Here is a 26,889-nt window from a genome sequence, read left to right as displayed (position 1 = left end):
GCTGGATTGAGTCTTTAACAACAGGATGGAAGAAGAAGAGGAAAGATGACATTTTAGGTCACAGAAGGTGCTAGAACTAAGACAAGGGTTATGCAAAGCATTTGGGGCTAACAGTGGATTAACCATCCCAGCTAATATGGAGTTTTAAAGTCAGGCAGAGAAAAAGTCAAGATTGGAAAGAAGTTTAAGCAAATCCTGGAGGCACCAAAGGTTATCCAGGGAGCGAATGACCTGGTCTAAGAGTGACAATGGGGATGGGAAAGTTGGGAGTGTGGATGCCCACTGTCATGGCCCAGGAAGAAGTAAGGTTCTTAGCTAGGATGTGGCACTGGAGATGGAAAACAAGGGGACGTGGAAACCGATAAAGGATGGACAGTGAATCTGTTAACAAGAAAAACAGCAACATTAACAACAAAGCTCCCCTTTTTTAGAGGTCTATAAAAGCTCTTAGGAAAATCTCATCAATTCTTGTTGAACCTGGGTGAAAAGTCAGGTCAGTATCATTACTGACATGGAAACTGGGCCAGCAAAGTTATATTTCTCTGGTAGGTGAGAATGAGATGGGAAGGAGGAGGAGAAACAGAATCACAGAAAACAGCACCTGGAGATTCTACTTTGAGACTCCTTTGCTCCCACCAGTGGCCCATCTTCATTGGACTGACTCCTTCTCTGTACAAAGGTCCGATCCCCAGGAAACCTGTGTGATGTTACAGTAGGTTTTATCACCCAGAATATTTGCACAGAGTTTTATTTTTGCAGGAAGCAACATATCAGTGGTAAGTAAGCTCTCTTTTCCAATTCATCCCTTCCATTCTCAGTGGGTCACAAACAGCCCCCACCACTCCAGAAGAAAAGACACTGCTGGGGGCTTCAACATCCACACAAGTCTAGGTCCAAAAACCATGGCCTTGAGACTCATCCAAGAGAGATGGCAGGCCAGCACACCCTCTGAGGCCTCTCTTTAGATCCTGCAATGACAGTGAGTCAACCGGAAACAGAGAAACTCTGAACATATAACAAGGACTTATTTTATCCAAACTGTGATTTCCATTAAGGAGGCAGACTGCTGGGATACACAGGGTGTAACTGGCAAAGCCACAGGGGGAAGGAGCAGAAAAACCAATCCTTCCTCTTTTTCAGTTGCTGCAATGTTACAGCAGGCAGCACCAGGGACCACGTTCAATGCCACAAGTGCCCTCTACCTGAACAGACAGCTTCGGCATGACATTCAGGAGGTAGAGACTCAGAGGCCACACAAAATATAGAAGTGAATTTTGGAGCTTCCCAAATATACTTCAAGAGCAGTCCCTGGGGCCCCCTTTTCCTCCTGCCGTAGTCTGTGCTCACCCTGTGTCCAGCCCCAGCACTCTGCAGTGGTTCTTGGACGGTCTTGCCTGTTTTTCCAGCTGTTCATCTCCCAATTCAGAAGCCCCTTGAGTGCAATACCTTATCACGCAAACGAAGCTGGACCAGAGGGTGGCCTCTGCATCCTTCAATTAATACTGCTGTCCCCTCAGTCACTGGGACTCAGAGGCCAACTTGGTCAGTTTACCGTGTTGCTTCTAGTTAGAGAGTTACCTATAAAAATGACTTCACCAAGGTGATTACTGAGCCAGAAGCAACATTATCCTGTTCAGTTCCAGGCATCTGTTTAAAGAACTTAAGAAATCTTAAATACTCTAACCTATGCATGCACTCATTCAATGTGAACAAAGATATTTAAGTGACCAGCTCTCCCAAAGCATTCTCTCTCTACGAGCTGCCAGATGCCTGACCGACTCCTCCTGGCAAAGCCTACTTCCACAGCACCTGACTCTTTCTAGGGGAGTGCAGGAAGGAAGTCTTTAAAACTTACCACCCTCATAGCCAACGTGGTCTCGGACAAATCCATAAATGACCCAGAACTCTCTAGGTGTTCTATTGGTCCTATAACTAGAAAAAGCCTCTTGTTCAAATTATCTTCTAAATATCAAACTAACAAGATGACCCACGGTTACCCTAAACCCAACCCAGCCCCCTCTAGTCTGTTGCCCTTGCCGTGGAGGCCACCTCCTGGGAGACTCCAGGCTTGACCCTTTTTTCCTACCTTGGGCTGTTCCAAAGAAAGTCAGGAAGTCTTAGATGAGAAGCAGATGGTAAGGGAGAGAAAGTCTGTACACGACACTTCTCTATTATATAACACTAGGCATACAACCTACCAGCATCTGCCTTGGAAATACCTAGTGGCCTACTACTTCAAAGGCAAAAAGAGAGGAGATTACTAACAATCATGTTAATATATACCATGTGAACGTATTGCTTGTAGAACACCCAATGCCTCCAAGCACTAAGCTGGGCCCTGTGGAATACATTTTAGAACCTCGTTGGGACCAGATCGCTATGAAAGTCACTAGCACTGCTCACCTGTATCCTAGTCTCCTCTTTTCCAAGCAAGAAATAGTGAACCGTGGTTCAGTGTGGTCTTATGACACATGTTGAGCTGGAGCAGTGCCACTCACTTCTGGGTGGGATCACATAACCGCCAGAGTGACACCCTGCTGCATCTCCTTTCCAGGGCTGCAGTGACTGCCCAAGCCCAAGCCCCCTTAGCCCTCAGCAGTTTGGTCCTTGAGTGACTACAGTGAGCAGGACCCACCTGCCAACCACCCTGGAAACAGAATGGGAAAGACAGCAACTGTGTTTAGTGCTGAGATATGGAGGTGTTACTGCAGCTTAACTGACCTCTCCTGCTCACACATCACTGTTCAAAAACTAATAATAATAATAGGAACCCCCAATCTGTTTTCTAAAAATCTGATAATACAGAAAAGCAGAATATGTTTCAAAATTTAGGTACAGCAGAGATGGTATCACATCTCAAAATGGGGAGGGTGTCCAGACAGGTTCAGACCCCTCTGAGGGAAAAAGAAAACACAATGGCCTCCCAACCATGGTGGCGCCTAGCCTTTCCTGTGGGATTCAGCTGAAAAGTTTAAAGACCATGAATAAAAGGACACTTCTGACTACAGTCTCAGCCATCTAGGGAGAAGAGTTCCCCAATGAGATGGAATGACATAGAGGCCAGTGGAGCACAGTCTCCTTCTCAGAAGTCCAATTCCACTCTATTCACCCCTCTAGCTTCCCCAGAACCTAATCACTATCCAGTTCCATTTCTCCATCTTCCTACAAGCTCCCTGAAGGTGACTCATTTTCGTACCTCTGCCCCTCACCCCCATCCTTTGGCACCTCTCACAGAGTCCATTATCTATCAGATGCCCAATAAACACCTGGTGAATGAGTAGATTCATATTACAGAAAGGCACAGGAGCCAAAGGTTTAGCCAATATTTCCTGTGCTCCTCCAACCTAAACCTAAACATACCATGGCAGACATCTGGGGGTGGGGAGTCTCCTTCTTAAATAAATAAATAAATAAGCATCAATACAACACTTTATTATGATTTATCACTGTGCATCATTTAAAACTACAATGAAACCTAACATTGCACTGTGGCTATCTTTGTTCTTAGACAAGCATTTACATGTGCAGGCAGCTGTTTTCCCATGTGGAATTTTGTGTATGAGGTATTTATTTTTTCTATTTAAAAAGAAACCACACCCTTGTTTCTACTGCATTATTACATTCCCTGTTATCCCATCATGTGGGTTTTATTCTTGCAGCAATACAGTACACACCGTGCATTACTGCTGACATAAAAAAAATCACTTGTCAAATTACCTCTATCCTAGCACCATATTACTAATCTCATCTTTCCAAAGCGTCGGCCTTTGTTTCAGCTGGGACTGGGTAACTCATCTGCTTCTCCTAGTGATTCTCGAGTGCTTTGAGGGGGAGGATAAATGCTAGTGTCACTCTGTTTATAAAGTCACCTTTCAAAACCAAACTACCTTAGAGGTGAATGATAAATCTGTCAAGTGTTAAACTTTATTTTTCAAGGGACTGGGGGAGGGCGGGTAAAGGGAATTTGCTGTTCTGCTGCTGCTACACTGCACAAAGGCACTCCAGTAGCCTTTGGCCCTCAGCAATCTTTCTATGAGAAAACCCTGGATGCATTTCCATGACCATTCTTATTCCCTGCTACTTGTGTGGGATGCGCAGAGCTCTGCCCTCTAAGAGAGAATGCTAATGCCAAGGTGCCCGATAAGTCTGAAGGTTACATTTCATTGCACTTTATCAAGATAACCCCAAACCTGGTTAGGTTGACACCAAAACAGAACTATCCTTGGAAAGAAAAGAACAGGAACAGGCCAGCTTTTGGAAAAAAACCAAAAACCTAAAGATAAAATGCAGAATGAGAGTCTAATGGTTCATGGCTATATAAATGGAAACTTCACTAAAGCTCCATTTTTTCTGTTCTTTCTGGTCCCCCAACAACCCTCACTACACCTCCCAGCAACTTACTGCCAACTGGCTGTCTTGATTTTGCAAATACTCTTACAATGAAGGGATGGGGAAAAGGCATTATTTCATAAGAAGGTCACTGCATTTGGCCAATGCCCTAATTGAGCAGTGGTCAAATGTACAATCGGTCTTAACAATATCAGCCTTACCATGACACCTTTCCAATCAAAGATACCCACCTATAAACTGAAGTAAAAATAAATTACCATAGATAAGAACACTATCCAACCCCCACATGCAGATACCACTGCCTATGTACTGACAGTATCAAAATTCCCATCAACCAGGTGGAATATACAACCCCCAAAGCATCCTTTCCCCCAATGACTTTTTCAAAAGGAAGATAGGAAGTCATTTTCAATTTATTCCTCTGAAGCAAAGGTTTCTGCAGCCCCCACGCCTTCACATAGAGGAGAAGGATTCTGATGCAGAAACCACCAAGCAGCCCTGTGTCAGCACCGTGGGCCCAAATGACCCAGAGACACCCAGGCGGCTACCCAAATTACTGGGGGTTACCTGAATCTGTCACCGAGTCCCTTTCACCCCCTTCTGCGTGATGACATCAAGTGAAAACGGTACGCATTTGGGAGGCAAGAGGCTGACAAGCAGAAAGCACAATTGAGACTGAGCTTTGTTCGGCCTGCGGTGAAATACATGCAGTAAGGGTTAGATACGCGCAGCTCAGAAAGAAATCCAAGCACCCTCCCCAGCCAGCCTTGTCTCGGACTGGGTGTCCTGGGAGAAAGCGGCGGAGGAGTGGAGGACTGGCGGGGAGAGGAGGGGGTGTAACAGATCCTAATTGTCTCTCTAGGATAAATAACCACCCCCTCCTCCGCAGTCTCCCCCGCCCCCAAGTTCTCCTGTGGTACAGCCTATACTAGCGACAGTAATCCCTCAGAAAGAGGAATCCGAGAGGTGGAGAATACCATCTAGGGGCAAAGATACGCGAGCAACATACACTAGGTACACCCGGTCCTATGGGAATGCGGGACGCCTGGTCACCCGCCCAGACACACCAGCGCTGCATTCGCAAGCATCCTTCTTTGGTTTGCCCCTGTCCGCCACCTCATCAAGTCACTGTCACTCTGTTTTGCTGATTTCTCTACTCCTTCCAAACCCGTGCAGCGCTCCCCCCTCTATACCCCCACCATAAGCGGGATCGGGGACCGCCGCTGTTCCAGCAGCACCCCTCGAGTCCATCCTGCTTTGTCCTGCCGCTGTCCTTCCAGGAGCGAGCGCCCCAGGCGTCTGTAGTCCGCACAAAAGACCCCCAACGTCTGGCCCGCCGCTGCACCCTTTTTTCCCAGGAGGGGCCCCCGGGCAACTTCCAGGGGTGGGGAAAGCGCACGGCTAGGGGACTGGGAGGGGACCAGCGGGGGCGTGTGCGGGCTGGGGGCTCAGCGAGGGCGCGCGGCGCAAGCACGAGGCGAGCTCCCTGGGACCGGAGCTCCAGGGGGCATCCGAGGACTCCGCGGAGCCGCCGCCAGCGCCGCTCTCCCGCCCCAGCCGCGCGCCCAACTCCGCCAGCGCAGGGGAGAAACGCAACTCCCGGGACCACCGCCCCCGCTCCTCGCCGGACCCCGCGCTCCCTTCCCCAGGGCTCCAGCGGGCCCGCCACCCCATTCACTGTCCAAAGGGTACCCACCCCCAACACACCAGGCGGCAGCTGCCCTTTCGCGCCTCCCTGCAGCCGCCGTGGGGGCGCAGACATCCCTTCGCGCCCCTCTCCCTCCGCGCCCGGGCCGGGAGGTGTCCTGGGCACAGAAACAAACCGAAACTCACTGACCTTTCTCCGCAGCGCGCTCGGGCGCTCGCTACACAGGCGGCGGCAGCATCGCTGGGTGGTCCCGGCGCGCCCGCCCCGCTCAGCCAGACGCGCGCCGCGGGCCGGCGGCCGCCCGCTCCTCCCGCCGCGGGCTGCGGGGCGGCGCGGACAGCCCGGCGGCGGCGCCTGCAGCCCAGCTCCCCGCCCGGCCCTTCGGGCGGCGCCCCACCTGCCCGGCCGCCCTCCGCGTCCCCGGTCGGACACCGCCGCCAGGCGCTCGGCAGCGAGCGGGAGCTTTTTGTGTCACCGCCGACACTGAGACACCGAAGGGGGTGGGGGCGGGAGGCTGGGCTCGGCTCCCGCGGCACCGCCCCTCCCCGGCGGCTCCACCTCCTCCCCCACCCCACCCATCCGCCTGTCCCGGACCTCAGTCTGTCCGTCTGGATTCTCCGAACCTCCCCCGGGATGAGAGGTGCCCGCTCCCTCACGTGCCCTCCGCACCTGGTCCCCAAGTGCCCACCCCCGATCAGCACCTGGACGTTGCCTTTTCCCCGCGCGGGAGCCTGAATCAGGTGTGAAAGGAGGCCTAGCGCGGTGGGCAGCGAGGGCGGGTCAAAGTGGGGGCCGCGGCCGCCGGGAGGGCCCGGGCTGGGGCTCCCCACCGACCGTGGGAGGAAGCAGCTGAGATCGTCGCGTTTGCAGAAACCGCCCAGGATCCGTGTCACCGCAGCTAGTTTTTAACTACCCCTAAAAGTTCACGTAGTCTTGTCAGGGCCGATCCTGCTTTCGAGGAGGGGAGGATGCCTCCGATTGGTCACCTCACGTCTGGACCCCGCGGGTAGCTGGGGTACAGAGAATTGGGAAGCAAGAAGGTGCAGGTCTTAGGGGGTTGTGCAAGCAGGAACCACTAGGGCCTGGGAGCACCCCCATCCCATCCTGTTCTTGACCTTAAAACCCAACTCCGGGCCCACTCTATTCCCCATCTTAAAAATCTAACTTCTGGGTTGGGAGTATAGCTCAGTGGTAGAGTGCTTGTCTAGCTTGCTCAAGGCCCTGTACTACAAAGACACAACAAGCAAAAGCCTGAGGGACAAGTGTAGAACGTCTTGTACCCCCAAGAAAATCTAGACAAGGTCTCCTGCTTCCTCAGCTAACTAAAACAGGTGAATGGAGGAGGAAGGTCTCCGGTAAATGATGGTTTTCATGCCCCTTTGGGTGCCCTTTTAAAGGATTTCCTTGCAGAATGAAAACCTAAAACTCTTGACTCTTGTCAAAGTTTAGCCTGCCAACCTTGCTGGGCCTCCAGCTGCAGGGTTGGGTTGAATGATCCCTCCCTGTGCTGTAGAGCAGAGCAGGCAGCCTCTCCTCCAGCTGCCTGAACTGGAACTGTCTTGAAGTCCTAAGTCCCATGTTCCCTCCCTTAAGTATCTCACCAGATCTCTTTTGCCCAGATAATAAAACCCTGTGAACTCTTGGGGGCTATGTGTGACCTACCAAAACTTATAATGTTCTCAGCAGCCTTTCTTGTCTTGTACCACAAATATAACCTGTTGATGGTGTTTCCAAATACTGTTAGTAAGCACATACAGAAAACTGGTCACCTGGAGAGAGATACAACTTGAAATGCATCAGTCTGAGATCCCAATTAAAGCACTGCCTCCCATATGGTCCCCTGACTGATCCCTGTGCCTTTGTTCATCTCTCCTGTATACCACAGAGGTGTGAAAGCTGTATGCACATCTTAGAAGCCTAAGGTTAGTTTTCAGAGATTTATTTTAAGCTTCAACTTTAGGGCAGAAAAAAAATTTTATTTTTAATGAGAAGTTAATGAGGGTATTGACAGCTCAATTGCTGGCCTGGAGCTCAGGATAAGGAAGGTGAATTATAACACCCCAATATTTTACCAGGAAAATAAAAGTGACTTTCAAGATTACTTTTAAGAAACTAATTTCAGGGTTCAGTAATCATTCCCAAATGTTTCAACCCTTTTTTTTTTCTGCCACAAATGAAAAGACAATTCTTTGGGGGAGGGGATGTTAAGAATTCATTTTGTGTGGCATAAAGGCCTTATGCATTTCTACCGACTAGTATTTTAATTCACAGAGCATCATAGGTGTTCTGCCTTCTGTCCAGTCTTGTAAAGTTGTCACACAGAGAAGGTTAATTAACTGGGGCAAACTGGGATGGGCCGGTTCTTAAGACTCCTTAGAGGCCAGCACTGGGCAGGCAGCAACAGCTTGAGCCAGGGAAGGAACAGGCAAGAACATGTCACAACAGATTCCTCTGTGAGAAAGTTCCAGGAACTAGGCAGCTAGAACCAGGCAGCGTTCGGGGCTGCAGGCTGGCAAGCAGTGTGGCTGGAGGATCTGCCATCACCCTCGAGACCCAGGTACTACGTACATGTGGAGGAGAGAATCAAGGCACCGTCCCAGGTCTGGGAAAACCAAGGTTATGAGGAGGGGGCTCCAGTCAAGAGGATTAGGCAGGAGGATCACAAGTCATTTATGCATGAATTCATACAACAGATATTCATTGAGTATTGACCATGCATCAGGAGGGCTAGGACAGAGAAGCAAACACCCAAATCCCTGCACTCACAGAATGCATGTTCTAATGAAGAAGCAGACAACCCACAACATAAATAATTAAAATAAATTGTATGTTGGAAAGTGAAAAAGGTAAGGAATAAAATTAAAGCATGGGGCTGGGGCTATAGCTCAGTGGTAAAGCACTTGCCTCACATGTGTGAGGCACTGGGTTCGATCCTCAGGGCCACATAAAATTAAATAAAGATACCGTATGTGTTCGTCTACAACTAAAAACCAATAGTCAAAAAATAAAAATAAAGCATAGAAAGAGGTGAAGAAGTGTGTGTTGAGGGGAATTTTAAATAGGTGGCCAGAGAGGGCCACTGAACAAGCCGCCTTTGGAGCTGAGAACTGAAGGAATGGAGGAGGCACACAGTGCCAGGAAACAGGGAAAGACTATCTCATTACCAGAGAGGGTACCAGAAGAGGTCTGCACTTGGCCAGGGGCAAAGGTCGGGATACTGAAACTGGGTCATAAGGTCAGTGAGACCCATAATTGATGTATGCTGAGTCACCTGAGATTGAAGCAAAGCTGCTTACATCAGGCAGGTGAGTTCTTATTCATCTTTGTACCCACAGCATGGAGCACAGATACCCAATAAATGTTTATTGAGCTGAGCTCTCAAATCTCTGAGAACCTGGGGTGGGGCAAAGATAAATGTGATCCTATAATACCCGGGGCAGCTCTTCTATCAGGATGACACCTTCGCAAAAGAATGTGATGATTTCTTCCATAGCTTTCGTGACTGTCTTCCTGGTCTTCAAGAACAGGGGTCATCTTTTGACTTGTATCCTCAGCATCTAACACACTAAGGAGAAAAGGGGGAGGGGAGGCAAGAAGAAAGAGGGAGAGGAACTGGGACAAGAAAGGAACTGGGAAAGAAGCAAACCGTATATTGTGCTCCATACCCTGACAGATCCAGATCCAGCCCCAAATTGAGGGTAAGTTTTCTGTTCAACAGGTTTGAATTTTACATGTTGAAATAATTCAGTTTTACACCTCAAAACTGAATTAGGGGCTGGGCACAGTGGCACAAGCCTATAATCCCAGCAGTTTGGGAGGCTTAGGCAGGAGGAGCACAAGTTCAAAGTCAGCCTCAGCAGTTTAGCGAGGTGCTAAGCAATTCAGTGAGATCCTGTCTCTAAATTAAATACAAAATAGGGCTGGGGATGTGGCTCAGTGGTTTTGTGTCCCTGAGTTCAATCTCTGGTGCCTCCCACCCCCAAAAAATAAAAACCCTGAATTATGGCAATAGTTGCACAACCCAGTGAATGTACTAAAAATCAATGAATTCTACATTTAAACAAGTGGCTTTTATGGTATGTACATTATACATCAATAAAGTTGTTTTAAAAGATCAAAGTGTTTAGACAGCTGTGCAGACTGTCAATGAAAAGACAAAGAAGTATCTTTAATCACACACACTTGATAATAGATATCTAAACCTTCCTAATAGATTTTTAAACCAAATTAATCTACAAATTTACTTTTCACTAATGTGATATCAACCACCTTAAAATGAAAAAAGGCTAAAGAAGCTTTAAAGCATATAGTCTAAGATAATTTACTAATAATTAGTGCTAAAGATAGTACACATTTCAAGACTGGTTTTTATTTTGGGGCTCTGCATCAACCAGTCCCAACAGACTCATTATTCTGGTAAGATGTTCTGAGGGAGAGAAGTACTGTATCTGACATATTGTCTCTTACCTATTAAGAACCCAGTGCTATCTAAGGACAGCTAAATCTCATCTGGAACAAAATATTGAAGTATTTTGGAAACCCCAAAGGATTTTGATAGAAACTATATCCAGGATTGCTTTTCTAAAAGTACTGGTCCATGGAACAAAGCATCTCTATTCTTTTGCCTCATTTTTTTCCCCTCTTTTCTGTAATACTGGGAATTGATCCCAGAGCCTTGTGCATGCTAACCAAGTGCCTTACCACTGAGTTGCATCCCCAGCCCTTAACTTCCAAAGCAGCTGGCCAGAATGACGTGACCACAATCAGAGATCCATCCATCATTTTGGAGGCAGACCATAAACAATCGGTATGGCCTCTGTGATGTCCTGACTGAATGTCAGTTGAGACAGTGATGTCCAAGTCCTCCGGCCCCTCCACAGCAGCAAGAATCAGCTATGTTCTTATCATGTTCATACTGTCTGGGGCTCAATAAGATTCTCATTTTTGCCAGGGAATTTCTGGTGTCTGTGCAGGAGATAGGGCAGAGGAACCATCCTAAACTCAGTCCCTTCCCTTGTACCAGCAGTGTCAACAACGTCCTCACTGCCTATAGGAGGGGAGTGACCCCGTGAGCTCCACTGTGGTTGGGAGGGGTTGGAATGTATAGCTCCCCTGTCACCGTCTCATTTTCCACCTCCACCATCTGTCCTGGTCTCCTTCTTTGCAGGTGTACCCCACTTTCTATTCATCCATTGGTTTCCTACTGTCGTACTTCCCATCAGCCATCAGGTTGCTGGCGTCCACACGGTTCCACCCCTCATGTGTCCATTAAACCTGCTACTGCACCTGCCAGAAAGTGGAATGGTCCTGCTGGACAGGAGAAAGGGAGCAAAAGCAACAGGAGGGTCTAATCTCTTGCCTGGGGTGACCTTGTCCCTGGCTGCAGTCCCTGCAGGCCTTGGTTTTCTGTACTCCCTCCCTGGCCTGCACCAGTACCTGCTCTGGGTTCGGACCTGGCTTCACCCAGCTTCTTCCCCCTGTTGTCTCTGTCCTCAGCTACAACCTGCCCTCATCATTTCAAACTCAAGGCAACCATCTGTTGCACCAGGGAGGGGGTCTAGACAGCTCATCCCCTAGTGGTCAGGAAGAGAAGGGGCAACCTCTGGACCAGGCCTAGAGGTCAGGCCCTGGTAGAGATGGGGGCAAGACAGCGCCTGACACATGCTCTCCCTTTTCTTGCCGCAGTGACTTTCCTTCTCTCCTTCCCAGTGGGTGGAGTGTGCTGGGAGAGAGGATGGAGTATAAACCCCTCATTAGGCTGTCAACCTTTCTCTGACTCGTTGTAATTCCTTAAAGTCTGCATCCATTCGGTGTGTCTAAATATTTGATTGTTTTTAAGGACACAAGTTATTCTGCCACAAGACAAGGGAACTTCAGTGCATCGACCGTGTGCAAAATCCATAAACTACAGTGATTCCTCTTTTATCGGTGGACATTTATACCAGGCTGTGTAGCTAACCATTACCTGCAGAACTTCCATATGTGCTTGCAAGAATCCTAGAAGCAATAGGATCATCCCCACCTTACAGATGAAGAGACTGACGTCCATGAATTTAAGCACCTTTCTTGGGTTGTGACCAGTAAATGGTGAATGTGGACTTTCCCCAGTCTGCCCACAGCCATCTTCTTCCCCTTAATGGCTATGCTGCTCCCGTGGACCATAGCACCTTGGAAATCCACTTGGTTTGGCCCAAAATGCAGCTCAGTCTCTTGCAAGTCATTCCTAGTTTAGCTGAAAGTCAGCACATGACTTCTAAACTAGACACTGTAGCTCATGGGCAGGACTCAAATCTCCCCGAAGATGTCAAGTGACTCTGCTCTTCCTTATCCTCAAAGTTTCTTTGTACCTTTCCTTACACAGCTACATAACCTGAATTTATAATTGTCAAGCCTCAAAGATCCAGTACTCTCAAAGTTTCCAAGGGTTTCTCAACTGATCTCTCCATCAAAACTCCCTCAGCTTTTCCCATTCATTTTCACCTTCTCTGCACACTTATGAGCCACTGGTTGATCTTGTAGTTTACACTGTATTCTGCCTTACCTAGCGGTTAGCAGTTAGCACATCTGGATCCCTAAGGGCTGGAACTGGAGTTTATCCACTCCACAAGAACATGCAGAATGAAGCGCTCATGCTCTGCCCACAGTCTGGGCTTAATAAATGTTCATCTGAAATGACCAGTCAGGCCTTTCTTCCTGCTTCATCCAGGGGCCTGCTTCCTACAACCTTTCTCAGAACTACCTTTAAGTTATAACAAATTAATTATCTTTAAATTGTAACAAATCTGTTATAACCCTGTTACTCCAGATTAGCCAGAGTGGGATTTGATGTTATTTCCAAATCCATTTAAAATAGAGAGTGTGAGGGCTGAGGATGTGGCTCAAGCGGCAGTGCGCTCGCCTGGTATGTGTACGACCCAGGTTCGATCCTCAGCTCCACATACCAACAAAGATGTTGTGTCCGCCGAGAACTGAAAAATAAATATTAAAAATTCTCTCTCTCTCTCTCTCTCTCTCTCTCTCTCTCTCTCTCTCTCCTCTCTCACTCTCTTTAAAAAAAAAATAGAGAGTGTGCGGAGGGAAGTTGGCATGGGCAGGATAGAGGCTTATGATTGGCATGAGAATCCTCACTCTGGTGTCACCCCAAAATTCACATGTACAAAGCCTAACCCCCAGTAACCTCAGAATGTGGCTGTATTGGGGAGTTAGGGTCTTTACAGAGGTAAAATTCGAGAAGACCCTAATCCAAAATGACTAGTGTTAATACAGAAGGGGAAATTTGGACACAAGTACAGGGGAGATGATGGGAAGACACAGGGAACAGACAACCACGGATAAGTCAGAGAGAAAGACCTGGAATCAGGCCTTCCTTCACGGCCCTCAGAAGGAGCAGCCCTCCCAACGCCTTGGTGTCAGGCTTCTAACCTCCCAAACTGTGAGACAATGAACTTGTCGTTCCAACACCCAGTCTGAGGTGCTCTGTTATGGGAGCAAACTGATACCCCCTGGGACTCTTGTTCACTCCAACTTGGATTCCACCACCCACGGTGGTTCGTCATCTCAGGGCTGTTGGCTTATTGTGAATTTACCTACAAGAACGGGTAAGCTAAGAAGATAACCAACCAATGGTGCATTCACGCATTTTGGGGGAAGAAAAACAATAACAATAACCTCCAGGGCTGGGGATGTGGCTCAAGCGGTAGCGCGCTCGCCTGGCATGCGTGCGGCCCGGGTTCGATCCTCAGCACCACATACCAACAAAGATGTTGTGTCCGCCGAAAATTAAAAAATAAAAAATATTTAAAAAAAAAAAAAAAAAAAAACAATAACCTCCATTTGTGAAGCATTTATTGTGTCTGTCAGTAATGAGATTCTGTTCAATAGGGTAATATGTATAAATCACCACGCTGAGTGTTTTGTAAATATCACCTCATTTGATCCTCCTAGCCACCTAATTCAGGGAGGTTTTGTGACCCTCCCTTCCCAGTTATAGAAATTGAGGCTCAAAGATTATTTATGTAAGTTGCCCATGACACCATACTTTCAATAGTATTCAAGGCTTGACTCTGATCTACTGGTCCTCTATTTTGCTCCTCTTCCATGTGGCAAATCTGTTCTTTTGTTCCCACACCCACACCTGGACCATCCCACTAGTCCTGCAGTCACTCCTGGTGGTACCATTTCTCTCACCACTGGTTGGTAGGTATGAAAGTGTGACCCAGCTCTGGACAATGGGAGGGAGCTGGCTGGAAGGTTTCAAGAAGAGGGGTTTTCACATCAAAAGCAGATGCACAAAGCAGCAGCTCCCTTCCTGCTACTGGCTTTTCCCTCATCCACATGGGACGTCAGGATGGTGGCCACTATCTTGCAACAATGAGGGGGGTCTCCATGAGAGCAGTGCTAATAGAGAGGAGGGAGAAGAACCAGCGCTGATGACATCACTCTGCCCAAGTGGACCAACCCCAAAAGTGTTTTCCCACCTGTTTCTCACTTTGTGTGATGATAAATCTCCTATTTTTTAAGCCATTTTATGCAGCTTTTCTGCTATTTGCAGTTGAAATAATCTCAATATGGCCTTTCTACAAGTATGCTTTGTTTTTCTACAGTGAGAGATGTTTGGGGATACCAGGTTACTAGAAACCAATAACCTCAAATTTACTGCTATATAGACTTTCAAAGGCTCCACAGAGAGAAACAGCATTTCGTTGTTTCATTTTCAAAATTTGGGTGAAATATACATAAAATTTACCATTTTGACCATTTTTTAAGCATACAGTTCAACTTGCAATAAATACATCCACCACGTCGTTGTGCAATTACAACCAGTATCTATCTTCAGGACTTGTCATCCTCCCATACTAAAACTGCACCTAGTAAATAATAACTCCTGCCCTTTCTCCCCAGCTCTGGGCATCCACCTTTCTACTTCCTGTCCCTGGGAATTTGCCTTGTGTAAGGACCTCAAATAAGTAGAATCAGACAATTCTTGTCCTTCTGTATCTTACTCATTTAGCCTAGTGTTTTTAGGGTCATCTATGTTGCAACATGTGATAGAATTTCTTTCCCTTTAAGGTTGAGTAATATCTTGTTGATAGACTACTTTAATGCATGCACCTGTTGACAGACATTTGGATCGTTTCCATCTTTGGGCTATTATGAATAATGCTGCTTTAAACATGCACGTACAAGTATCTGTTCAAGTCCCTGCTTTCAGTTCTTTTGGGTATATACCCAGAAGTGGATCAGGATCATATGGGAATTCTATTTTTAAATTTTGAGGAACGGCTACACTATTTTCTGTAGCATTCATATTATTCCATGTTCCTACTCCCACTGTACAAATTCCAATTTCTCCACATCCTGACCTATGGTTGTTCTGTTTCGTTTTTGTTTTTGTTTTTTGATTTTGATTTTTTTTCTTAGCCATCCCAATGAGTATGAAGGGGTATCTCACTGTGGTTTCAATTTGCTTTTCTCTAATAATTGGTGAAGTTAAGCTTCTCTTCATGTGCTGATTGGCCATTTGTATATTTTCTTTGGGGAAATATCTGTTCAAAAACTTTTCCCATTTCTGTTTTTGTTGTTGTTTTTTTTTGTTTTGTTTTGTTTTTTGGTACTGCGAATTGAACTCAGGGCCACTCAACCACTGAGCTACATCCCCAGCCCTACTTTGTGTTTTGTTTAAAGACAGGTTCTCACTGAGTTGCTTGGCACCTCACTTTTGCTGAGGCTGGCTTTGAAGTCACGACTCTCCTGCCTCAGCCTCCCAAACCGCTGGGGGTTTCAGGCGTGTGCTACCACACCCAGCTTTTTTTCCCTTTCTGAAGTGAGTTGTTTGCTATTGGTTTTTGTTCTTTCTGAGTTTTAGCTGTTCTTCGTACATTCTGGATTTTCATCTAATCAGATATGAGATTTGCAAACATTTTCTCCCATCCTACGGTGTGACTTTTTACTCTGCTGACAGTGTCCTTTGATACACAAACAGAAACAGCATTCTTTTGGAGGATTCTTTAAATAATTTGGAGAATTAATTATCCATTCTTCAAAGTATTCTAACATCTATCCCTGAATTAAGTAATGAAGTAAGACCACCAGAGCTGGACACCTGGTCGGATTCTCGTTACCCATCCACCCCATATTTGTTCATTCTCCCATTCAGGCACTTGCTCTTATGTCCATAGCCCCTCCCTCGTGCAAGTCTGTGCTCATCCATTTTGCTGAATCATGTGTTGCCCCTGGTGGGAGGAACATCAAAAGAACTGGACCTGTGACGCTTGCTGCTGAGTCCACGGTGTACGTTGCCAATAACGTCCCTAAAGAACTTCTTAGTGTGTCTCAATTATGGAGATCCAGGAGAGGCATTCCTTCTGGTCTCTCTCAGGGACACTGTGCTCTCTCCTTAGCCCCTGATCACAGGTAATGTGCATCTCCTACCTGACCATTCCTTTCTTCTCACCATGTTTTCTGGAAATCCTCAAGTCACATTGGTGGGCACTTTCTAGCAAGCAGACAGACGGACAGTCTGACATTCTTTCTAGTGCAATAGAATCAGTCCCAGCTCCAACTTCACTTCCCCACCTGATGTTTCCTTTGCCTCATGAAGAAGCTACTTTTAGTAGCTTTATGTTAACTATCCTTTTTTGATTCTGCCTTAAAATCCTTTTTAAAACAATAAAGCCAAAAATCAAATAAATGAATAGTCAAATATGGCCACTCTCACTTCATAGGGCCCAATACAAAGTGAAAGTGTGGGGTCCTCTGCCCTAAAGCTAAAAGAATGTCAAGATGGCAACAGAAGAGCATTAAACCCAGTGTTTTTCTACCTGCAGAACTCTGTGGCCGTACAGGTCACATATCCATGAAGCCGGCTCTGCCAACTACCATGATCCTCAAAATATCGGAGAAATCATTCTACCATTTAGCAATGGCATTTCATCTATTCAAGTTCAAGAATACTGGAAGACCAAGGTGCATCGTGCACATTAATGAGTACAGAGGCAGAGAGATGGGGAAATTAGAGATGACTTCAGGGACTATACTGAACTAAAACTAACCATTTCCATGAACATCTAGGTAGACAGTTTCTGGGTACATGGCTCAGGTTCATCTTTGCTTTCCCCCTCAGCTCTAGCATGATGATCATATAATAAGAAATCAAAACATTTGTTGGCTAGCTGGGTGGCAGTTGGATGCATCTGGCTGCTATGGTTTGGATATGATTTGTTCCCTCCAGAATCCATGTTGAAATTTGGTCCACAGTGTAACAGTGTTGGTTATCAGGGCCCTGAAGAGGTGATGAAGTCATTTAGAGGAGTTAATGCCCTGCTCAGAAGACTAAGTTAATTCATTCAGGAGTTAATTCATTCACAGCCAGGAGTTGAAGCAGCACAGGGCCTCATCAGATGTGGCTGCCTAATCTTGGGCTTTCCAGCCTCCAGGACTGTGAGCCCAAATAGACCTCTTTTCTTTATGCAGTCTCGGGTACTTTGTTAGAGCAACAGAAAACAAAGAGAGGAACTGTATAGAGGAAATAGAAAGTAAGGTTAGAAAAGTATTCGGGTTTTGATTTGAGGTATGGACTTATTTGTAGAAATGAAAAAGAAGGCAGGTTTTGAACAAAAGGGTGCTTTTTTAAAAGCTGACGGGCCCCTTTGTGGAGGATGATTTGGGAAGCTGAGACACTGAAGGCAACAGCACAGCTGAAAAGCCATCCCCAGCCCCTCCCCCTGTCCCCACAAAGGTGTCTAGGACTAGAATTGGGCTGATAGCAGGAAGACGTCATAATCACAATACAAGCACCTCTTTCTTTCCATTTGCTCCTTCAGTAATCCTGCTTGGGAAATAGCACAGCTGTAGGATTGCAAATTGATTCTCAGAAAGTGAGAATGATTTCCCAGGTGAGAGTAGTCCAAGGGCACAGCCAGGTCAGGTCAGCACAGGGAGGCTTCTTCTCCACCCTGGCTCTTGGATGAGCCTTTAAACAATGGGATGTCTAGGCTCCACCCTCAGCTAGTCTCAGTTAATTGGTCCAGGGTGAGGCCCAGACAAGGAACTTTTTCAAAGCTAAGTAGGGGATTCCAATTTGCACTCCAGTTGAGCACCTCTGGGTGCAGCACAGCTTGGCCCTAAGGCAGGTCCTGAAGGCAAATACGATGGCAGGCAGAATTGGTAAGACTTGCAGAGGAGCAGGTCTTTAGCCTGAGGGACTAACCTTCTCTATAATCTCATTTTACCAGTCCAGAATGGATAGATGTGGCACCTGGCAACAGCTGCATTCAGGATTGAAATTAAAGGAAAATTGCTGCACTTGGTGTGGTCCAAAACACTCAACTCACATGTGGAACCGGTGTGTATATGTGTTCACAAACGGGTATTCTCTGGTGGGGGCTGGGACATGGGCAACTCTAAAGGCAGACGTAGGCAACGCTTTCTCTGATTGCCCCATGGACTTCCATTCAGTGGCACTAAATTCCGTCCTTGGAAAGTTTCCGTGGGATTGTTTCCCTCTTGGCTCCCCACAGCTGCAGTCATTAGTGGCCCATGGTAAAACCCACCTGGGTGAGTCCATGGTCCAGGGCTGTCTTTGAGATTTAAGGTGGTCAATTAAGAGAGGATGAAAGAGAATATGAACTTGGGAGATGAAGTGGCTGCGGGGGGTAGTGGTTGTGCTGGGGTTGGCTTGTAAAGCCCACAGCAAGTGGTTTGTTGTTGTTTTTGCTATTATTATTTTTGATCAAACCCAGGGCCACAAGCATACTAACAAGCACTCTATCACTGAGCTACATCTTCAACCTTTTTTATTTTGAGACAGAATCTCACTAAGTCATCCAGGCTGGCCTCAAACCTTGTGATCCTCTTGCTTCAGCCTCCTGTGACATGGAGAAGAGTCCACTAAATAGAACATATGCCCAGGTTGCTGTATCTCTCTGGCCATAGTAATTGACTTAAGAATGGGCTCATAACAAACTAGGCCATTGTGCACTATTCCTAGGAGACTTTGCATAGAGTCAACAGAAAAGAATTCTCTCTTCTTCTGAGATCACAGACATATTGAGGGAGCCATCTCACTGGACATACCAGTGACCATCTTGACCACAATACAGAGTGACTGAAATCCATTATGGAAGGAAGTACAAGTGAAGAGGAAACCCATTTTAGTGACTTCCCTGAGTTCTGGCATTCTCCAAAGTCACAGTTCCTCAGGATTTAGTTACTTTTATTTTTTATTTTAAACTATACAACAGAGCAATAGTAACAAAAACATCATGGTATTGGTACCAAAATAGACATGTAGACCAATGGCACAAAATAGAAGACACAGAAACAAACCCACACAAATAGTTATCTCATACTAGACAAAAGTGCCAAAAACATACACTGAAAAAACAGATGGCCTCTTCAACAAACGGTGCTGGGAAAACTGAAAATCCATATGCAGCAAAATGAAATTAAACCTCTATCTCTCACCCTGCACAAAAATCAACTCATAGTAGATCAAAGATGTAGACACTGGAACAGAGACCCCACACCTGATAGAAGAAAAAGTAGGCCCAAATCTTCATCATGTTGGCTTAGGACCTGAGTTCCTTATCAAGGCTCCTAAAGTATAAGAAGTAAAATCAAGAATCAATAAATGGGATGGATTCCAACTAAAAAGCTTCTTTTCAGCAAAGGAAACAATCCATAATGTGATGAGAAAGCCTACAGAATGGGAAAAAGTCTTTACCACCTACACCTCAGATAATCTTTATAACCTTTATAACTTTTATAATCTCCAGGATATATAAAGAACTCAAAAAACTTAACACCAAATAACAATTAACCCAATCAACAAATGAGCTAAGGAACTGAACAGACACTTCACAGAAGAAGATATACAATTGATCAACGAATATATAAAATAATGTTCATCATCTTTAGCAATGACAGAAATGCAAATCAAAACTACTCTAAGATTTCATCTCACTCCAGTCAGAATGGCAATTATCAAGAATACAAGCAACAATAAGTGTTGGTGAGGATGTGGGGGGAAAGGCACACTCATATATTGATGGTGGGACTGCAAATTGGGGCAACCACTCTGGAAAGCAGTATGGAGATTCCTCAGAAAACTTGGAATGGAACCACCATTTGACTCAGCTATCCCACTCTTCAGTTTATACCCAAAGGACTTAAAATTAGCATATTATAGTGATGCAGCTCAATTTACAATAACTAAACTATGGAATCAACCTAGATACCTTTCAACAGATGAATGCATAAAGAAAATGTGGCACATATACACAATGGAATACAACTCAGCCTTAAAGAAGAATGAAATTATGGCTTTTGCAAGTAAATGGATGGAACTAGAGAATATCATGCTAAGTAAAATAAACTTATCCCCAAAAACCAAAAGCTGAATTTTTCTCTGATAAGCAGTTGCTGATCCATAGTGGAGCAGAGGGATAAGGAAAAATGAAAAAACTTTTGTGTAGAGGGGAGTGAGGGGAGGGGTGGGGCTGTGGGGATAGGAAGGACAGTAAAATGAGACAGACATTACTACCCTATGCACATGTACGATTACACTACTGGAATGACCCTGCACCACGTACAGCCAGAGGAATAAAAAGTTGTGTACAATGTTATGTCCATTTGTGTACAATGTCAAAATGCTTTCTACTGTCATTTACAACCAATGACAACAAATTCAAAAATTGGAATAACTATCTTTTGATGCACATTTGATGATTATAATGTTGGAATTTAACAGAACTACCAAATCCACAAATCAAGATGCTTAAATCATGTTTTGTCTTGTCTTCCATTAAGTATAAATAAATAGGTTCAGATGTAAAATGTTTTGTTAGATGTGGACAATTTACACACCCAACACATATTCTTTCTAAAATCATATAACACAGAATTTGACCTTAAAAAGGTGAGTTTATATGTTGTTTGTTAACTTGGATGCAGACAATTCAGCCCCCGTGTGAGTATACCAGAAGCATTTGCAAACATAGAAACATTTTGTTTGCATGGTTTAAAAAAAAAAAAGAGGCCAATGGAGCTTGGGCAGGCAGATTGAGAAGTTTATCAGATGTAGATGTAGACAAGCTTCAAGGTCATGTCAGAGAAAAAGAATCCAGTGCAAATACACTGTCATGTGATTTAAAGTCCAAGAAAAGTCAGGCATGCATGGCAAGAATGAAGGCTGCCCCACAGAAGGTGAGAAGAAGGGCAAGAAGCCCAGGGAGGGAAGAGCCTCGGACCCAGAGGGGAGGTCGGGGTTTGGGGTGCATTTTACAGAGGGAAAGCCCACTTCAGCGACAAGATTTTATAATAACCCATCTCTGCTTCAGGAAGGTACGATAAATAAAAGTTACATAGAGAGACACTGTGTGTGCTAATTAGAAAGCTCTTTGGATTACATCTAGTAGTTTAATACATTTTGAGTCAGGGTGAAGATAGCACAAAGATAAATATTATCTACAGCACTAGATAAGAATCATCTGAAGCAGGGTGTGGTGGTACACACCTGTATTCCCAGACGCTCCTGAGGCTGAGGCAGGAGAATATCAAGTTCAAAGCCAGCTTTAGCAACGGCGAGGTACTAAGCAACGCAGTGAGAACCTGTCTGTAAATAAAATACAAAGTAGGGCTGGGGATAGGGATGTGGCTCAGGGACCGAGTACCCCTGAGTTCAATCCCTGGTACCAAAAAAAAAAAAAAAAAGAAAAGAAAAGAAGAATCACTTGAGCAAACTCTTGTGATCCCAGCTACTCTAGAGGCTGAGGCAGGAGGATTGCAAGTTTGAAGCCAGCCTGGGGAACTTAGTGAGACCCTATCTCAAAAGAAAAAGGGGGCCAGCAGGGGTCGAGCACTTGCTTAGCATGTGTGAGGCTCTGAGTTTGATCCCCAGGATTCTTAAAAAATCATCTGTCATAGGAGGACCCTCTCCCAAGGAAATGGCTCATCCCGCCACACACACACTCTGAGTGCAAGACAAGTGCACATTGTTAGCTGAGCCTCTTGATAGCCTTCTCTGGAATCCAACCAGTCCAGCTTGAGAGACAGAAGTGTGGGGCAGCTCTGAGGTAAGCCTCCCCCTCCCAGCCTCACGGGCACAGGTCTTGCTCTTTACTCTTCGGCCCTCCAGGGCAGAGATGCTCAGACCTGTTAGGGCGCCCTTTGCCTTCCACACTCTTATCCTCTCGGTCAAAAGGAGAAGAAAAAGGAGGGATGGAGCTGCTGCTGTCAGGCCCATTACTCTGCCTTTTCTCTCCACTCATCCGCAACAGCCTTGGGGTGAAGCTGTCCTCCCCCAGGGGAGTCCAGAAACCTGGCTGGGAGCTTTGCAAGCCGACCCAGAGGAACCCCTGCAGACCTTGGACCTCATCTGAATAGACCTCTGCCACCACCTCAGAACGGAGCTCCATGGAGGTTTAAATGTTCGAACATTAAGAAAAGAAGGAGGGAGTGAGGAGTGGGTGCTAGAGCTAGTCAATGTCACTATCACTTCTGGAATATTGACCTGAGCAGGGAAGGTGAGAACCAGGAGCACCTCAGAGAAGAACCAGCAATGAGAGAAGAGCCTTGGAGGCCTGTGGAGACCTAAATGTTTGCAAGAGTTCAGAACAAAGCCTAAGACTGTCTGACAAGTTAATTCTAATGGGCTTGTATAAATATGTGTACATGGGTGGACGGTATATATGGAAAGATAAATACATCTCTCTGATGAATGCATACATATAATGTATGGAGAGAGAAAGAGAAGGAGACACGCATGCATTTACATGTATATGAATGTATCATATATATCCTTCCATGGCACCACAAAAATCAAAGGAAGTATTTTTTTAAAAAAGCAGAAATTAGAACTTCACATATTAAAACTTAAGAATTTGGCCGAAATTGAACCCAGTTCCAATTCAAAGTTTGAAAAGTTTTCATGGTAATTCAAGAAAGATTGGAAAAAGAAAAACAATCATTTGACTTTAGAAGTTATAAAAAGATCCTAAAATAACTACAATAAAGAGAAAGAAGAAAATAATTGAGGTAAAAAAATCCCCCAAATAAGATTAAGGATTGGCAAGAAAATGCAAAACTTTATAATTAAGCAAAAAATAAGTAGGTTATGTCTGAAAACTTACATGCAGAAAAACAACAGAAATAACCGTAACACAACTTTAGAAGTGACAAAGTACAGGACGACTGTTACAGAGGGTCATCAAGTAGGGTGACAGACTTGCTTACACAGCTCTTAAACCATGTTCCACTCACTGCTAGTAAGCCTCATAATCTGGCCCTTTTCTGGGAGACATAAATTTCCAACTTGAAATCAAAACCAGGAAAGTGTACTAGAGCAAGAACAATGAACTAAAAAAATTTCAAAGAACTATTTCTTCTTAAAAGAAGATTCTAGAACTAGTTTTCTGCCGATAGATTTAAAAAAAATTTCCAATGAGTGAAAATTCACATCCTCTATAATTTGTTCTAGAGTATGTAGGAAAATACTCTCTTCATTTTGGATTCTTTTCCTTCACTTTTGTCTCTCTTTCATAATTTTTTTTCCATTGATCTTTTACACACAGTTAATCCCATTTTCTATCAAACTTGCTGCCTCACCAAAATGGCTTAAAAAGTGTTCCTGTTTCAGAGGAGATTTTAATAGGTTATGAAACATATTTATAGATAAGTAAACATGGAGATGCTTTTCTCATTCTCTTCAGAATCCAAAGTTTTGGTAATAGACATGTCTAATGTGGCTGATCCTATCCTACGTTCTTTTAAAAAATATTTTATTAGTTACTGATGGACCTTTACTTTATTTATTTATATGTGATGCTGAGAATCAAACCCAGTGCTTCACACATGCTAGGCAAGCGCTCTACCACTGAGCCACAACCCCAGCCCACTATGCTACATTTTTAACATTAAGACAAATGGTTTTTATTATCTCACCTTTTCATATCTTCACCTTAATAGATACATTTGGGGAATAGGGACACTTATTTTACTTTGTTTCATATCCTTTCCGTTAAATCTCTGCTAACACTCCCAAAGTTACCGGTCAAAATCTTGATTCTTTAATTCTTTTTGCAATGACTGTATAATCATAAGTGTTGTCTCTTAGCTTCTGCCCCTGAATACCACCTGCCTAATACTCAGGATCAGCTCGTTAGTCAACAGGTCAGAGTTCTGAGCAAGGGAAGAGAACTGCTTGGCTGGAAGTCTGCTCACTGGGCACCCCCGTTGGAAACTTGGGCAGCAGGAACACCTAAGAGATGGCTCCAACTGGCCGAGTTGTGCTCACCAAGTTCAAGGGCAGAGCTGCTGAAAGGAAAATTTTGCTACCACAGTTTTCTGTTGTGCCTCTTCCTTGGAAGAAGGACACTTTCTCAAAGATTTGGATTTTTTTTTCCTAATATTTGAAACCTTACAAAAAGGGAAGGACACCATTTTGCTGTAATTCAGCATAACCACAGTCATTGTGCTTTGTACTCCTCAATCCCTGGAACAATGACAGGCATTCCCTCCCCATTGGTCCCTTGGAATGCTGTTCCTCCCAGGAACTAACTGGAGTAAAGTTAATGTGCACTAGAGAGTCCACGTGTGCAGATTCCAGAAGGTTGAGAGAAGGTACTATGGGACCTTGTGTTCCTCGGAACCTAGCACAGTACCTAGTACACAGTGACATTTTATAAATGTTATTTAAAACAGTCAAATCAAATTGAATCTAGCTATAAGAAAAGTATGAGGGAAAAGCTATAGGAGTAACAGAAGACAGCAGTTTCAAATTCTGCCTAGAGGAATTAGGAGAAGACGAAACAAAAAATAACACCAAATGTGTTTTGAGGAGTTATACAAACTCTTGACAATTTAATTGCATGGAGAAAGTGTGTATTTAATTTTAATACCAAATACTTACCCATTTTACACAGCACTTTAATCTTCAAAACCCTTCCAGACACGAAATAATTGAATTTTCTAGATTACATTTTTCAAAAATCATCCACATTGATTTAATGTTCTCATCAGAGTAGTTAAATGAAAATATAAACAAATTAAACAGAGACAGCACAAAGCTCAGGACTCCTCTCCACATCACAGAGACCACACTCTCATAAATTGGGGTATGGAGAGGAGAGAGGTGGCCCTGATTCTGTCTCTGGCAAATGGGAACCACCTGTGGACAGCAGGGTCATCTCACCATGTGCACAAGGCAGACACACAGACCCCTACCCCTGGAGTGAAAACCAGCAGGCTAGAAGCTCATTATGGGCTGCTCTTTCCCACTTACCTTCCATAGTCTTTTTTTTTTTTTTTTTTTTTGGTACTGGGGATTGAACTCAGGGGCACTCAACCACTGAGCCACATCCCCAGCCCTATTTTGTATTTTATTTAGAGACAGGGTCTCACTGAGTTGCTTAGCACCTCCCTGTTGCTGAGGCTGGCTTTGAACCCATGATCCTCTAGCTTCAGCCTCCCAAGCCTCTGAGATCACAGCTCCATAGTCTTTCTCACCTAGTCAACTAAAGACCTTCCAGGAATAAAGTTTGTCTCTGAAGAGCTTTCTGATCATGAGAAGTACAGTTTCTACATGGGAGTATACCTGGGTGGTGAGATATATATTTGTCAAAAACGTCTAATGAGCTGGTGGGAAGGAAGACCTTCCGGATGGAATGGGAGACCAGTTCTGATCTGGACTAGAGGAGACATTTGAACTCCTGAAAGTTTAGAGTCCTCAGAAGTGAAAGCCATTCACAAGTAATGAGACCTGCCCAGGTGTTATCTTGGGTCAGGAACGGAGATCCAAAGCCACAAAGGGAAAAATAAATAACCCCATGTCCTGTTTGTGTCCACTGAGATCATTCCACTTAATAAGCTAGCTATGCATCCTGAAAACACAGCCTCATTTGTCCTAACACGGCCAAAACAAATATACAGCCACATAGTCCAGCCCGTTAGCAGTCATAATGACTAAATTGGCTTAATCACATGGTAATCTAAATAATTGTACAAAAATCAACAGCAATTAATGTTGAAAAGTCTAAAAAGCCACATAGAGAGTGACCAAATGGCCCTGTGTAACTTCAGCTTTAAGCTTGTCTCCCTTTTTTTTTTCCCCTCATAGAACAACTCTTAATAACACTGAATAATGAAATTTAGATCACACTGTCATTAACAGGACATTAGAACTTGTTTGGATAATCAAAGCCTGGCAGACAGTCAGCGTCATTATTGTCTTAAACAAACATGTTCAGTTTTCCACTTGGAAACGAGCCAAGAGGCTAACCTCAAAGATGAATAAGGACAAAGTTTACATGGAGAAACAAATTTCAGCCAACACCTCACGTGTCCCAAGCTTAGCCTACTTTCGACAGGACAGGCTGCTGAAGCGAGGCATTCCCCCACTCAGGTCACTGTGGAAAGGGCTCTTGATTCCATCACTGAGGCCCTCGCCATCCATTCACCTCCTGCAGGATCCTGGAAGCAGCATCTTCCAAAAGAGCATCTTCCATCTTTTGGAAGGCTCAGCAACCCTGATGGAAGGAAAACCAACCAATCAGGTGATGGCTATATCCACAATGACACTTAGAATGTCTTGTCATTTTATGATAATGACAGCATTTTCAATAATAATATGGCCCACAATTTGATTTTACAATCCCTGGTGACACCCTGATGCTCTAATATTTGTAGATACAAGATTATCAAGTCACCAGGCTTCTACTCAAGTCATGTAAGAGGGTTCTATTATAGGTGAACTGGAGGTAAAATGGGAAGTTTAATATGATTATAGGTCAGTGGCTTTTGAATTGTTAATGTAGAAAAGACCCCAGAGGCAAATGCTGAATATATAGTCCATGAAAGACACAATTAAATAAACAAAAAGCAATTTGCGAGCTGGA

The 26,889-nt window shown here is 44.9% G+C and overlaps 1 protein-coding gene and 1 long non-coding RNA gene across 4 annotated transcripts in view; one reads left to right on the top strand and one right to left on the bottom strand.

Annotated features, from left to right (window-relative positions):
- Rnf152 (ring finger protein 152) overlaps positions 1 to 6,487 on the bottom strand; it is a 71,992-nt gene extending 65,505 nt beyond the window's left edge. For 2 of the 3 annotated variants that reach the window (XM_078029930.1, XM_078029929.1), the window contains exon 1: positions 6,188 to 6,487. The gene's annotated coding sequence lies outside the window, so the exon portion shown is untranslated. Of the gene's footprint in view, positions 1 to 4,917; positions 4,939 to 6,187 lie in introns of those variants that run through there. The other variant, XM_078029932.1, reaches the window with a different exon arrangement.
- An 89-nt stretch (positions 6,488 to 6,576) lies between these two features.
- Positions 6,577 to 12,990, top strand: LOC144369768 (uncharacterized). The gene is made up of 2 exons (XR_013429511.1): positions 6,577 to 6,738; positions 11,838 to 12,990. It is a non-coding gene; the product is annotated as an uncharacterized LOC144369768 (long non-coding RNA).
- The last annotated feature ends 13,899 nt before the right edge of the window (positions 12,991 to 26,889 follow it).

This window comes from Ictidomys tridecemlineatus, chromosome 13 (genome assembly GCF_052094955.1).
Source record: "Ictidomys tridecemlineatus isolate mIctTri1 chromosome 13, mIctTri1.hap1, whole genome shotgun sequence".
In the NCBI taxonomy this organism is placed as follows: Eukaryota; Metazoa; Chordata; class Mammalia; order Rodentia; family Sciuridae; genus Ictidomys; species Ictidomys tridecemlineatus.
Note: the sequence above shows the minus strand (reverse complement) of the source record. Positions and strands in the feature narration are given on the sequence as shown.